At 33.6% G+C, this 15,954-nt stretch overlaps 1 long non-coding RNA gene across 3 annotated transcripts in view; it reads right to left on the bottom strand.

The window, feature by feature from the left end:
* The window catches only part of LOC307187966, a 94,720-nt gene that overhangs the window by 45,658 nt on the left and 33,108 nt on the right, over positions 1-15,954 (bottom strand). For all 3 annotated transcript variants that reach the window (XR_013828765.1, XR_013828766.1, XR_013828767.1), the window contains exon 2: positions 7,640-7,721. This is a non-coding gene — a long non-coding RNA (uncharacterized lncRNA). The remainder of the gene's footprint in view (positions 1-7,639; positions 7,722-15,954) is intronic.

The raw sequence follows: 15,954 nt of genomic DNA on the forward strand, positions 1-15,954 counted from the left end.
CTTTTGCTTGTGTTTTCCAAAGACTTTAAAACATGTCATGAATTCAAAAAACTATATTTAAGGTAAAGGAGTATTTCTTTTCCTGATTATCTAGTGGGCTAATAATATAAGCTAGTATTAAAATCATGTGGGAGAAAGGGAATTTAGAAGGAAATTCAGTTTGCCCATTTTGCCTTCAAACAAAGTAACATATAATCTATAAACAGAGGAAAATCCATTTCACTCTGAAGCATTATTATATTTTTATTGGGAAGACTATGTGAGGTTGTTTTTTTCTATCTTTGATGGTGTGTGTCCAAAAATACAGAAGGACCATCTATTGGTCGACAGATTCAGGGTAAAACAGGCCATCTATAGGCTGAATGTTTGCAACCCCTCACAAATTCTTATGTTGAAATCTAACCTCCATTGTGATGTTGCTTGGAGGTGTTGCTTTTGGAAAGTGATTAGGTCATAAGGGCAGAGTTCTCAGCAAGATCCTTCATCCCTTCTACCAGGTGAGGTTACAGCAAAAGGAAGGAAGTATGGTTAGGAAGGAGCTTTCATGAGACACTGAATCTGCCAGTGACTCGATCTTGGACTTCTCAGCCTACAGAACTGTGAGAAATAAATGTTTATTGTTTCTAAATCACCCAATCTATGGTATTTCTTTTAGAAGCCCGAAAAGAATAAGACAAGGCCCTATATTCAATGTTCAGATTGGAATTTATAGGATCGTTCTATGTATTTTGAAAATGCCTTTGGGTTTTGTAATACAATTATCTTTAAAAATCTTCAAGATTAATTTTATTTGTATCTAACTAATAATTTTCTCTTTTTTTGTATTCCTGCCAAGAATGCAGTACTTCATTTCTTTTATTTTTTAAGCTCTATTATGGTATTTTTAATACCCAAAATACACAAAACTGTATACAATGTGATGAGTTTGTATATATGAATATACCTATGATACCAAAACCACAATCCATCACTTTCAGAAGTTTCCTTGTGTCCCTTCATTATTTTTTTTTCTGGTAAGAAAAATTAACATGAAATTTTCCCTCTTAACACATTTTGAAATGCACAATACTGTGTTGTTAATTATAAGCACTCTGTTCTACAATAGGCCATCTCCTGTAACTCTTGTCTGAACTACATTGCACATCAAGAACATGGCTTTCGTCTTTAGATGAATCAAAATATCTATAAGCATCTGGCCACTCAACAAGTGTCTGCTGAATTTCAAATTATATTATTTTGTAGGCTTAGCTATTACAGGCATAAAATGATCAATGCTCATTACAAGATCTACAATTATCCCTGTAAACATAGAAGACCACTTTTAAATGCACATTTCAATTTGGTTGTCCCTGAGATAAGATTAGTAAGATATTGTCATAGGGTTTTCAGGTCACAAACATACATCTTAACAGTGCACATTACAGCCTAATTCTGGAGCCAATTAATAAATTGGTTGAAATAGCAGTTTGATTATAATCTCAGATGTGCTAATTCACTTTCCTAGTGCCCTTTAATTAAGGCTTTAATAGAGTCTGCAATTACCTGAAAAGTTTTTTCTTTGTCTTAAATATTTGCGCTTCTTTCCTTAACTTTCAAAGCTCCTTCAACTCACCAAAGCACAAGAACAATCACTCTAAGAAATTAAGTTAAAGCATAAAGAAAACACAGCTTTTCCTTTAATTGGGTGAACAAGTACTGTATGCCTTTAAAATGTTTGTGGAAATTTAAGTTGCAAATAGGTATTTTACTATAAGTTATGATATGTTTTCTGTTGTTTTTGCTATTGTAAAAAACATTAGTTTTGGTGAATGAAGCACCACTCTGTGGACTTTTTCTACGTAAACTATCTTGACTTTAATTGAATTTTAATATAGAATACTTAACACTCAAATTTATGTCTTCTGTGTTAAATTTTGATTTTATTAAAAAATACAACTTTATCTCAGCTCGTTTATAACTACTATATTTTGAGCTTTTTTTCCTGTATCAGGCACTGTTCAAAGTGCTTTACATAAACTTTTTCATTTATTACTCCAATAACTGAACTCAGTAGATGCAGTTGTTATCCACATTTTGAAGATAAGAGAATTAAGAATTACTGCTTTGGGGTAACTGGTCAAAGTTACACACATGTAAACGGCAGAATTGCAACTGAGCCAGGTGTGTTTGACTCTGAAATTTGTGGTCTTAACTGCACTAAGCTTATCTCAGTTGTTTGAATTTATTGGCTTATTATTAACTATACCAACATTTGTGTAAAGTAAAAGGGCTCATGTTTAAAATCTCTGGTGTGTGATATGACAAATGTTTCTAACAAACTTCCAAATACAAAGACAAATTTGTATGATTTGTAATGATTACTTATTTTAAATGGAAATATAGATAATATCTTGATATTGTTTTGTGGTGAATCATGCCTCCACTTTGAAAAACTTCACTTTGAAAAAAACCCCAAATCTCTCTTCAGAAACAAACAAATGAGCAAGTACGCCACAGACCTCAGTCTCAGGCTTTTTTTCTATAACTAAATATCTACGCATTGAAAACATTGCAGCAAAAAACCCACCCTGGATTTGACTGCCATCCAAAAACAACTCCCCTCCCACCTACCTTCAAAAGTGTTCTTTCAGAGAAGGATTGAGTCTGTTGCTAGTAAACATGTCTAAGATTGATTCAGAAAACCTGAAGAATGCTGTAAAAATACATGCTATGACACATACTGAAAAGTACCAAAGAAATGTAAAAAATGTAGTTCCCAGCTTAGTTTAGAAGTTGTGTAAACTACCAAAGATTCCAAGTTTGGGGAGTCACCACTTGAGAGACATTCTAGCATATTAATTGATTCAGAATAGAAAATGTTTATCTCATAAAATATACAGACACTAGAATTATAATTGATAACTGATTGAAAATTTTAAAAAATATGCTTGTGTATTTTGAATTCACTTACATAATGTAGAAAATTAGGTTTAAAAATGCACTAATAGTTACTCTTGCATATACTCTTGAAGTAAACTCACTGCAACACTATTACTATAGGAAATAAAAAGAAGATGAAGAACAATTTAAAAATCACTTTGTATAGGAAAATATATTTAAAACTCACTTGTACCACAAATTTTTTCACATATGTTAATATTTTTTGAAATTGCAAAATTATATATCCCATAAAAATTGTAGGCCAATTCAAATCCCAACAGCATTTGAGGGTCACGGGTTGGTGAAAAGAACTTTGAAAAATGATACCAATGCTCAATATGGAGAATAAATATTGACAATAACAAGAATCTTTCCAACAAATACTTAATAAGAAGTGGCTTGTCTGTCTAGGTATTCAACTCATACAATAATTTAAGCAATATGGAAATGTTACAAAGATTGAAAAATAAAACAGTGGAACAAAATATATATTTCAGAAAAGATCTAGTTTATATAAAAATTAAAATTTTTATAAATATCTGCAAAAAAAGAAATTACATGCCTCTTAGCTTAAGCTACTTAGGCCATATTTAAATAACCAGGAAAATAAATAAAATGATAATTCCTAATTTGATCTCTTAATACACAGATAGTACATATTTGGATTACTATATTAAAAATATTTATAAGTGAAGCAATTAATTTTCAAAATATTTATTTTAGATTTATATGGTAATACCTGACCCTAACCAATGAAAATACCTATCATTGAAACATTTTCAAATGCTTTTCTAAAGAAGAAATAAAGTTTTCCAGAAAACCTTTTCTATGATGATTAAACTAGCTTATAAAATATTAGTAAAATCCTGGTGCTAGAGCCTCAGAGAATATACATTACCTGATAATTTTCCTATCTCTGTCCTCTCTCTCTATTTGCACACTTGTTCTCTTTCCTTTTGTCCTACTATATCCCATTTTGATTGTGCAATTCATTGTGTTATATCATTTTACTTCTTTATAATTTCAGGGTCTTTAAGAAAAAATAGATGCTCTCTTCGATTGAAGTGCTTTCCATGCAGCTGATCCATCAGCATATTTATATTAAATAATGGGAAAGTAATAAAAAGATGACATCATATATTTGAAACCACATTTTCATACTGAGGGGTATAGAGTCAGTGTGATTAGAGAAGTGAATATTTAGGTAAGAAAGAATTCTTAGAAAATGTAAAATTTGGGGGAATTTGTAGACCATCTCTGTGGAGTCTTTAAAAGAATTTATAAATGCCCGTCATCTACCATGGGCATTTGTTAGAATGTACTGACTTTTTCACAGTAGGCAATGCGTTAACTAATATATTTTGATATACTTTTATAATCCTCAGCTCATTTGATGTAAAAATTAGGCATTTCTACACATCCTCTTATAATTAGGATATCTTGAACCTCCATAAATAGAATTCTGTGTAAAAAACTTATAAAATAAAGAAATGCGTAATTTGGTAACACTGAATCTAGTAGTTGGAACTAAATTTCATTGATAGCAATTTTAAAGTAAGAACAGGTGATAAATTCAGAGACTCTCCTCTTCCTGATAAGTTTTATGAGTTTATAAATGCCAAATATCAAAAATGATATTTTACCAGGAATAGGGGCAGCACAAATACTAGTTGACTGAGCCAAGGAAACACGTTCTTAGATAAAAACTTTTATTGTGCTTTGTAAAGTCAGATCTGTGCAAAGGAAGAAACAGCCTGAATTATTGAAAATTATGAAAACTAGAATATTTGGTAGGTGGATAGGGAAGATTACAAGTTACAAAAACTTTAAAGAAGGAAGTTCAGAAACTTTGGGTACACTTTAAGAAAAAGAGCAATCATGAGCAACATGGAATGAGCACCTTGAATTGGCAGAAACAAAAAAAACCAAACTAGTGAGAAAAAAGATGATAAGGAACAAAGAGATGTTATTACCTTGTCAAGGTGCTGACTGAAGAAACTGTATATGTTTTGATTAATGTAATTAGGTTCCCCATTCCCCATAATAAAATCATTGGGCACATCACCTTTAGAAAAGTTAAACTGATGCTGCTCATTCTTCTGTAAAATAGAGATATATCTAGAACTCAATATCCCATGTTTACCTACCAGACATGCTAGAAGAATCTGGCTTCCACATGATCACAATTAAAATGAAAGACTATATACCAATTATTCTTCAGTGTGAATGCCAATTTCCCTATTTAGAAGGGAAACAGTACAAAAGTTTTCATATCTTCCTTAACTTCTCTTTCTATTGAGAACAGCAGTAGCAACTGTAATTAACATGTCTAGCCTGCCTTGATTCAGCCCTCACCATCCCTCATCTGGACTGTTGTAAGAGCTTGCTAACAAGATTCTCTGCCTTCTTGTGATCTAGACAGTACTCTTCTACTGCGTAGTCCTTCTGAAACAGAAATCTGACCATGTCACTCTGATGAATAAAATCATTCACTGCACAAAGTAAAACTCCTGAGCACAACATCCAAAGCCTTTCACAATCTGTTCATTTAGCTCCTAGTACATTTGCACAATCTTGTTTTCATCTCCTCCATTTGCTTTGTGTTCTAGAAAAGCCAAAGTTCTTATCCGTTGCCAGGTGTCATGCCATTTCCACCACACTGAAAGGAGAATTACTGCTCATCCCAGCTCCTGGCACGACTTTCCATTCTCCAGTTGTCCATCTGGGAAACACCAGCTTCTTGTGGTCAAGGACTTAGTTTAAATGTTAAAGACTCTCCTCTGCAGAGTCTTTGCTCACCTGTCCTAGCAAACTTTGGTGCATCCTCCTTAGGTTACCCCCATCTCAAATTTTATACTAGCAAGTATCAGTTCCTATAATTAGTTACATGACTGATTTAAATTAAATGTTAGTACCTGGAGGACAGAATAGTTCTTTTTACTGTATTTTATATGAATAGAGCCTAGCATATGGTAGGTTTATAAGAACTTTGTTGACTAGGTAAATAAATGAATAAGACAACATTTATGAAAATTCTGGTGACATCTTTTTCACATATTATGAAGCTGATTCAGACTTCAGAAAATTTTATAACTTTAATTCTTTATGTAAATTTCAGCAACAGAATTTTTTTCTTCTGAAACAAAACTAAACAACTCTACTGCCCTGCAAATTATTTTAGCTATAGTTATAATTCTGTCTAGAATTAAATGACCACAGTTGTTTACCCATCAAGAAATAGTTGAGAAGCAGCCTTAAAAACTTTTCCAGTTAGCTAAAATTTGTTCACAAATTAAAGTTTCTACCCTTCACAGGTAGAAGGGTAGAAGAACCAACAGTTCTTCAGTACTTAGTTTTCACTTAGAATCCATTTGCTCTAAACACATACTTCTATCCATCTGTCCAGTGATTATTAAGCTGCTGATATTTAAATTTAGTGAGGGATAGCAATGTTAAAATTAATACTAACTTTGCTGTCTAGGAAATGATGGCTTAGACTATTAGGTATCTTTTCCATTTCATAATTAAACAGAAACAATAGTGGCTCTACCTTTCATTTCCTCTCCTCACAACAGGCCCTATAATCCTTCAAACGTACCCTTGTATAAAAAAGATACTGAAGACCCACATTGTCATGACCTTTCCAGTTTTCAAGTCCTCAAATTTTAAAAGCCCCTTCTTAAAACGAAGCAGCTATAAACCAATGCAAAGCACTGATACTCTGACTTCTCCACTTGAAAATATAATTTATTTATTTATTTATTTTTACTATTTATAAAATGTGCTTCAGACAGCCCTAAGATTTACTTCATTCTTAATCCTTATCCCTCTCCTGGAGTGAGACTCAGAAAGGGTAGACTTTGCCTAAGATGTCTGTTGCAAATATTACCTGCTATTTTTTGTAATATTTCAATAGGAATTTTTCCTTTTTTTTAATTGCCTGTATTTTTTTCTATTTTTAACACTAGCTAGAAAACTCTTAACGATAATCAAGTTTTAGTGCTTATATTGTATACCCCTTTACATATTATCTGATTGATACAGGAAGAAAAGGAATTATCTCCTCCTCTCCTAGGTTACATTATGCTTCTATTAATTCATCCTAAGACTGAAATAGCCTTTTACTGGCAACCATAATTCTTATTGGTTCATACTTAATTTGCAGTAAAATAAGACACAGTTTTTAAAATGAATAATAATTGTTTTGAAATATAGAGACTTTGGTTAATCAAGGAAAGCATGCATTCTCTTCAGTATGCTCTGAAAGTATAACAAAGTAAGTGTTTCCTTTTCAAAATGCATTTCTTCAGTCACTGATTTATTCATTAGCCACTTTGGAGGCATCTATTCCATGTGTCTTGCAGAAGAATTTCTTTACAAAGTGGTTAGACAGGTAAGTCAGATAACTGAATAAAAACATTTACTTATTCAAGGGAAAGCTTTTATTTTGTTGCGTATTATCTAGATCATTCTCTATAAGCAAATAGAATTCTAGGTAATATTTAGTATTTTGAATAAGAATAGAGTTGCTTGTGTTTAACATGGTACACTCCATGTAAATTATTTCTCACAGTCTTTACATTATAGAGTCTTTACATTATAGAGAAAGCTAATAAAGAAGTTATGGTTAAGAGGAGAGGCAAAAGAGCAGTTCAGGGATGATAAGCTATTGAAAAAGGAATCCAGTAGCATTAGAGATACACATTAAAGATAATCTTACCAGACAAGAAGGCAAGGATTGCTTTCCTTCCTTTCTTCCTTCCCTCCTTCCTTCTTTAGAAGATAACAAACCTTCTGTTCAACTGTAAAAACATTAAAATCCACAAATAAGACTGTTTAAGTCTTCCTTTCTGATTCCCACCTTCCACCTTTCTCTCATTCTAATATTTATTAACCTGACCTAGTCTATTCACCACACTTAACCTGGTTCTGCAGCAATGGCAAAAGTATGACCATATATCTATGAGCAGGAAGTATTGTAGATTAAATAAAAAGATTTTGAGATAGGTCTGAATTATTTATTAGCGCTACAATTTTAGACATGTGGCTTTACCACACACACACACACACACACACACACACACACATATATATATATACACATTTCTTAATCTATAAAATTGAGGGATAACACCAACTCATCAAGTTATTGTGAAGTTTAAATAAGTGCTTAATATATAGTAGCCATTTTAATTATTACTATTATTATCATTCTTAATATCCAGTGTAGGGAGGGCATTTATTTCGTTGTCTCCTTGGCTTTTTATGATGCCTATCTCGTCAATAAGCTTCACTATGTGCACATCTATTGATGTGTTGTCTCCCTTGCTCCCATATTTCTCAGGCTAGCATGGCTCTTCTCAGATCTGCCATTCCTGGCATTTTCATCACAACTTTTCTCCAGGAGGTGCCATGTTCTTATGTGTCCATGGCCACATGGTCACACTTAGTTTAACAATAGTAATCTGAATTATGTTTAGCAACTCATCTTAAACCATTGCAAATTACTTCGAATCTTTCAGCTTTTTTCTTTTTTGGTTTGGGTTTATGAATCTAGAAGAGTACCATACCTAGTGTGCCCAATAAGCATTTTATATTTGTTAAATATTTGTTAAATAGATGATTGAACATATTATTAAGTATAGCTTCAAAGAATAAGAAATAAGTCTTAGGATCAGGCAATTGGCTGTGCCTTGTTACTTTTTATTCTTCTATACATTCTGTGAATTTGTAGTAGACTTCTTTAGCTAAAACAATTTCCTCCTTTATCACAGAAATGAGTGAATCACATATTACACTAAAATACAATACTTAGAATTTTACTTGTACTATATAAACTACATGGTAAACAGTAAAGAGCTCAGCTTTTTTCAAATTATAAATATTTGACTTACTTTCATATTAGGCAAGAATGATATGAATTGTATGGACAAGAGATTGAAGACACAAGGAAATACTGGGATAAAGATGAATTTCTAAATTTTTGTCTTGCAGTCTGTTTTACTCAAAATGTTGCCTTTTGTGTACTTCATTTACAAAAATAAGAAAGGGACCGAGGTCCATGAGGAATCTGAATAAGGTTGAGGTTTGACAGTCTTTTGATTATGACTTATTGGTGACTTTATTGTACGCAATTTGATCACTGTTTTCCAGTTCCCACAATCTGCATGGCCAGCTGTCCAAGGAATGCTGCTGAAGTAGGCTGTCTCTGTTCTCTCTCCCACCTGCTGTTTTTATTTTTACTCGCTAATTATGAAATTAGGTCTAGGAAAATGAAAAAAATTTAATATGCTACAGCTACAGTAAGTTTTTCATCATTATATGAGTGGTTGGTCATACAGTATAAGAGCACTGGGCAAGATTTCATATGACCATGGTTCTTATTCCTGTTTTATTACCAGTTAGCTGAGTAGCACTGGTCAAGTAACATGTAATTCCCCTACTCTGTGATTACATTACTTAAAAGGGCTAACTTGGTACAGATTATGGATAAAGCAAAATATTAATACCAGATTTTAAGAAATTACTCTCATACAGGTCTTATGTTACAAAACATGTTTTTTAAAAAACAATCTGCCTAAATTTGGTACAGGCATAAAGACAGACATATAAGCCAATGGAACAGAATAGAGAGCCTAGAAATAAATCCACACATATACAGTCAACTGATCATTGACAAGGGAGCCAAGAATATACAATGGGGTAAAGACTGTGTCTTCAACAAATGGTCTTGAGAAAACTGGATATGAAAATGCAAAATAATGAAATTGGACCCATATTATACATGATACAAAAAAATAAATAAATCAACTCAAAATGAATAAAAAAGTAAACATAAGAACTGAAATTGTAAAACTCCTAGAAGAAAACTAGGGAAAATCTTCATAACATGGTTCTTGGTAGTGATTTCTTGGATATGACATCAAAAGTACAAGGAACAAAAGCAAAAATAAACAAGTGAAACTACATCAAACTAAAAAACTCTGCACAGCAAAAGAAACGGTCCACAGTATGAAAATGCAACGTAAAGAGAGGGAGAAAATATCTGCAACCCATATATCTAATAAAGTTTTAATATCCAAAATATATAAAGTAATCCTAAACTCAGTAGCAAAAAAAAAAGTAAACAAAACAAAAAACAAAACAAAACAAAAAAACCCCAAAACCAACTAGATGAACAAATAAAAACAACAAATAACCATTAAAAATGAGCAAAGGGCTTGAATAGATATTTCTTCAAAGAAGACATACAAATGGCCAACAGGTATATGAAAAGATGCTCAACATCATTAATCATCAAGGAAATGCAAATTAAAATCACTGTGAGATATCACCTCACATCTGTTAGGATAACTATTCTCAAAAAAAATTAAAACAAAACAAAAAAAGTGTTGGTTAGGATAGAGAAAAATTGGAACCCTTGTACACTGCTGGTGGAAATGTAAAATTTTGCAGTAGCTGCTGTAGAAAATAATGTGAAGGTTCCTCAAAAAATTAAAAATAGAACTACCAGATGATCCAGCAATCCCTCTTCTGGGGATATATCCAAAGAAAATGAAAACAGAGTATCGAAGAGCTATCTGCATCCTCAAGTTCATTGCAGCATTCTTCACAATAGCCAAGATGTGGAAAAAATCTAAATGTCCATCAACAGATGAATAGATAAAGAAAATGTGGTACATATATATATGATTGAATATATTTTTTTAACATCTTTATTGGGGTATAATTGGTGATTGAATATTATTTAGTCTTAAAAAAAGAAGGAAATACTGACATACCTGACACCATGAATGAACCTTGAGGACATCATGCTAAGTCATACAAGCCAGTCACAGAAGAACAAATACTGTATGGTTCTACTTGTATGAGGTATTTTAAATAATCAAACTCATAGAAACAGAGAGTAGAATGGTGGTTGCCAGGGTCTGGAGGGGAGGGGAATGGGAAGATGCTATTCAATGGGTATAAAATTTGCAATATGCAAGATGAATAAGTTCTAGAAATTTGCTGTATAACACTATGCCTATAGTTAACAATACTGTACTGTACACTTGAAAAGTTGTTAAATAAATAAATACTAGGGATGTAATGTACAATAGGATGACTATAATTGCCACTGTTCTATGATGTATATGAAAGTTGTTAAAAGAATCAATCTTGGGCTTCCCTGGTGGCACAGTGGTTGAGAGTCCGCCTGCCGATGCAGAGGACACGGGTTTGTGCCCCGGTCTGGGAAGATCCCACATGCCGCGGAGCGGCTATGCCCGTGAGCCATGGCCACTGAGCCTGCGCGTCCGGAGCCTGTGCTCCGCAACGGGAGAGGCCACAACAGTGGGAGGCCCGTGAACCGCAAAAAAAAAAAAAAAAAAAAGAATCAATCTTAAGTGTTCTCATTACAAGGAGAATTTTTTTTCCTTTTTCCCCCCACTTTTATCTATATATCTATATAAGATAATGGTTATTAACTAAACTTACAGTGGTAATCATTTCACAAGAAATGTAAGTCAAATCTTTTGCTGTACGCCTGAAACTCATACAGTGATATATGTCAATTACATCTCAATGAAAATGAATAAAAGAAAAAATATAAAAACATTCTTAAGAAGTAAATCTTGGGACTTCTCTGGTGGCACAGTGGTTAAGAATCTGCCTGCCAATGCGGGGAACACAGGTTTGATCTCTGGTCCAGAAAGATCCCACATGCCGCAAAACAACTAAGCCCATGTGCCACAACTACTGAGCCTGTGCTCTACAGTCTGCAAGCCACAACTCCTGAGCCCACGTGCCGCAACTACTGAAGTCCCTGCGCCTAGAGCCCATGCTCCAAAACAAGAGAAGCCACCACAATGAGAAGCCCATGCACCGCAACGAAGAGTAGTCCCCACTCTCTGCAACTAGAGGAAGCCTGTGCTTAGCAACAAAGACCCAACGCAGCCAAAATAATAATAATGATAATAAATTTTTAAAAAAGAGGTAAATCTCAAGTTGTACCCTTACAACTGCTTAAAATAAGAAAATGGAGAGTAAACCTAATGACACTAGAAAGTGCTCAGGTTCAAAATTAAAATTCTGCCTATATAAACAACTAGATTAAGGTCATGTTAATTAATTTCATTAAAAATTTTAAAGTGCTATCTCATATGCTAACAATTTACCACCACGCCTTCTCTAAGTTATTTTGAAGTCACAAAAGAAGTGAAAAACAGACTAGAGCTTATCAGAATTACACAACGTCTTCCTGTCCTAATTAACACTCCTCCCAAATACAACAGACGATAGAAAACATGGTGTACTCAGCCACTTGCCAATAGATTCAATTAGGACATGGTGTTCACAGCACAAATAGAGCAGTGACTGTCAGGGGACCAGATAGTGAAGGGCTTTGGGTGCACTAGTGAGAAATCAGAATTTATCTTGAAGGTAGTCTGGAATCATTAACTAGTTTTTAAAGTGAGATAACAGAACTAGTTTACATTTCAGAACCACTGTTTCACTTGAAAAAACTAGAAAATATGTTGCAGAAAAGACAACAATAAAATTGGAAAATTAGATAGCAAGAAGTTCTTATTAACCCTTGCCTTGTAAATCCAGGCAAGATGTGATGATGTTCTGAACTGAGACGCTGAGATACTGGGATATGTAGAAAAATAAGGAAAAAAGAGAGAGTCATAGGAAACACAATGAACAAAACCTGATGATTTATCATTCTTAGGTTCGATTTCAGAATATTCCCTGTTCTCTCATTCTTCCTTTGAACTTTAGTTATTGATATACACTTAAAATCACCTTGATAATTATTATCATGTAAATTATTCCAAAATATAAATATTTTAAATTGATGCTTATTCTGTCAAAAAACTGAATTATCACTGACACAAAGAAATTTTGCACTAAGGTGCTATTACAGGAAATGTGTTCTTCACAAAGTAAAGACATGATGGACTTCCCTGGTGCCCCCAGGGAAGAGCAGCCCCTGCTCGCCGCAACTAGAGAAAAGCCCGAGCACAGCAACGAAGACCCAACGCAGCCATAAATGAATAAATAAATTGAAAAAAAAAAAAAAAAGTAAAAACATGATATTAAACATTAGCATGCAAAAATGAAGAAGAACATGACTGACTGAAAAAATTGTGATGAGTAGTTCTGGCAAAATTTAATCAAAGCAAAACCAAAAGAGAGTTCTATGGTTATACTATGGTGATAATGAGTGGGATTTTTTAAAGCTGTAAATGGTGAATTCATATTTAGTATGTGACTAGGAACCACTGAAGGTCCTTGAAATATGTTGAAAGTGATGTTTTTGGAAGAACATTTTCAGTACTTGCAAATAAGGTTTGCCAAGTAAGAGTCGACTGTATATTAAAGACTTACCCAGTTTTACCATAAATTTTATTAGAAGATATAAGCTGTATATAAGAAATTGAAATTGAATTTATTTTCCAAAATGGAATTGTTTAAAATATTGCCTAGTGAATTAATCTCTGACTATCATTATCATAATAATATCTATGTTTTCCGGGCCAGGGAATGTAAATAGCTATGCTTCCTGCCTTTTGGAATCATTGGGCCTAAAACGGATGACGAAAACAATAAACATAACCAGAAAAGCAGCCAAATGAATCTCCACTATACAGAAATCCTGAGAGGCAATGCCTTGAAAGAAGATGTTGAAAGAAAATAAATTCAATACGGAAGGGCTTTTAATTTTATATGTGACCCTATGCCAGAAATTAAATACATATAAGCAGAAATGAGACAAGAATTGGAAATGTTCTTTGGGTATTCCTTTCAACATTCCCAGTGTCTATAATGATATTCATTGTAGAGCACTTTCATATGTATCATCCCTCTTTTTAAATCCTTCAAGTGTATTAAAGTTATTTACATATTATACATATTTACAATCCAACTCCCATGAGCCAATCCAACAAAGTTTCTACAGAAATTGAATATCAATTACTTAAACCTGAAAAGTGGATGGCAAAAGTTTGTTTCTCTTTACTTTTTTTATCCTCCATTCTGTTTTACTAGTTATTTAATTAATTTATTTCTGGAAAGTTTGTCTCTAGGCATTTTATTGCATGTATATGCTACTCAGAGTGTTTATTCTCAAATTCTATTTAGCATATCCTTCTTTTGCCCCTTAAACATTTTCTTTGTAATGTAGTTTACTCTTCTATTCTGTTAAATAGGCCCAAAGTCATATACTCTACCATGTTCAGAGGTTGAATTGTTTTATACCCTCTCCCACACAGTCCCTGCAATCTTTCTCTCAAGCTCATACATTTTCTTTAAATCCAAACTTTAGGAAGGGTTTAAGAAGCCATATACCATCTGCTGGTCTTAGTTGGATTTCCTTCCTCCTCTTAGATAGGTTTTAAAGTTCAACTTCTTAACATCATTCTTTTCTAACTGCCATCAATATACAAATTGTGTCCACTTCCTCCCTCCTTTTATCTTCTGCTTTCTCAAGACCTCTCTCAAATGTTGTGCTTCTTTGCATTCTAAACTTTCCCTTTGGTGGAATACTTTCTTCACCATAGAATTAACACGAGAAGAAAGAATTATGAACTTACCCTTTAGCCATTGTCATCTTCTTTTTAAATGTTGACACATGAAAGTTAATCAACTGCGACAGAAGCTTGTATTAAATCTGCCTAACGCTGTACCTGCAGTGTCAGGCACATAGCCCTGGACCTGCAGTGTCAAGCATGTTAGGTAAAGCTTGCTTGAGTTTGCCTTGCCATTCTAGAAGGAAGAGTCTGCAGGACTCTGCATGGGGTGATACTCAACACCCACCACTAATATTCAAGACAATTAATACTTCTCTGTGTCTGAACTAGTAATACTCTACTTTAAAAAGCTCAGCATGCTTTTCTTTTCTTTTCCAAATTTACCTGGTTTCCCTTTCCTATCAACATGCATAAGGAGTATGTTTACTGCTCTATCTTGAACTTCAATAAATCATGTGAATTTTGGGTATCAAATTTCTGACCTTCCATTTTCTTCTGTTGACTCTCACTCAAACTTCTCTGGCATGATTGTTTATATATTTTAAATATTCTCCCCTTTCTTTTTCTCAATTAGAGAAATGTCAGCACAAAGTTATATCATGAATATAACTTGCTTATTACTTTCCCTTCTTCATCTTTGCACTATACTACTTTCAAATGTGGAATCCATTTCCCTGAGAGGGTGTGTTCAATCCATAATCAGAGTGGAAGCTAAATGGGCTGCTTGACCTCACTCGCTCCACTTGTCACTTTCATTTCTCTCCCCACCTACCCATTCAGATGCAGGATGCCTGTTACACAGGCAAGTAGAGCATTTTAGCATCCAAGACATCATGCAGCACATCTTTGTATTTCCTTAAAGAGAACATAATTATTTGTTTGTCCAGATGTAATAAATAGTCATTCTATGTTCTCCTTTAGAAAAAATTGAGATTTCTCATCAATTGAACATCTACATTTTTATTCTTGAAAATTGACTGCTTCTACTCTAAAAGTCCTTCAGTGGAACAGACTAACAGTATGGGGATATAATCAAGATTTAATGATGCTAAATGAAGTCTTCTGATTCCAAATCTTCCCTTTCTGGCCCCTTGAATTTTGACAATATTTCAAGCGTATATCCATCCAATAGGCTTCAGAAAAATCTTATCAGAGACTTTGATGTCTCCCAAATGGGCCTCTGGAGCTGTAACACCTAGTACCAAGTGTCTTCACCTGCCATCAAAAGTTGCACATACAGCCAGACTCAGCTCAAGCACAGTTCTGATGTTTTCACACCCGAGAGTACACTTCCCACTTTCAAGTTTTTCTCCTCCTAAATTTCTTTACATAGCAATATTAATGTAGCACTTTCTAAAAACAATGTTCCAAGCCCTTTAGAATGTCTTGTGAGGTAGATCCTATTATTATTTTTACATCACAAATAAACCACAACACAAGAGAAGTATTTTAACTTGCCTATTGTAAGCATCCAGTGACAAAAGACATTTGAACACTGAGTTGTGAGCTTCTTGTTAAA

This window comes from Stenella coeruleoalba (genome assembly GCF_951394435.1).
Source record: "Stenella coeruleoalba genome assembly, chromosome: 6".
Lineage (NCBI taxonomy): Eukaryota > Metazoa > Chordata > Mammalia > Artiodactyla > Delphinidae > Stenella > Stenella coeruleoalba.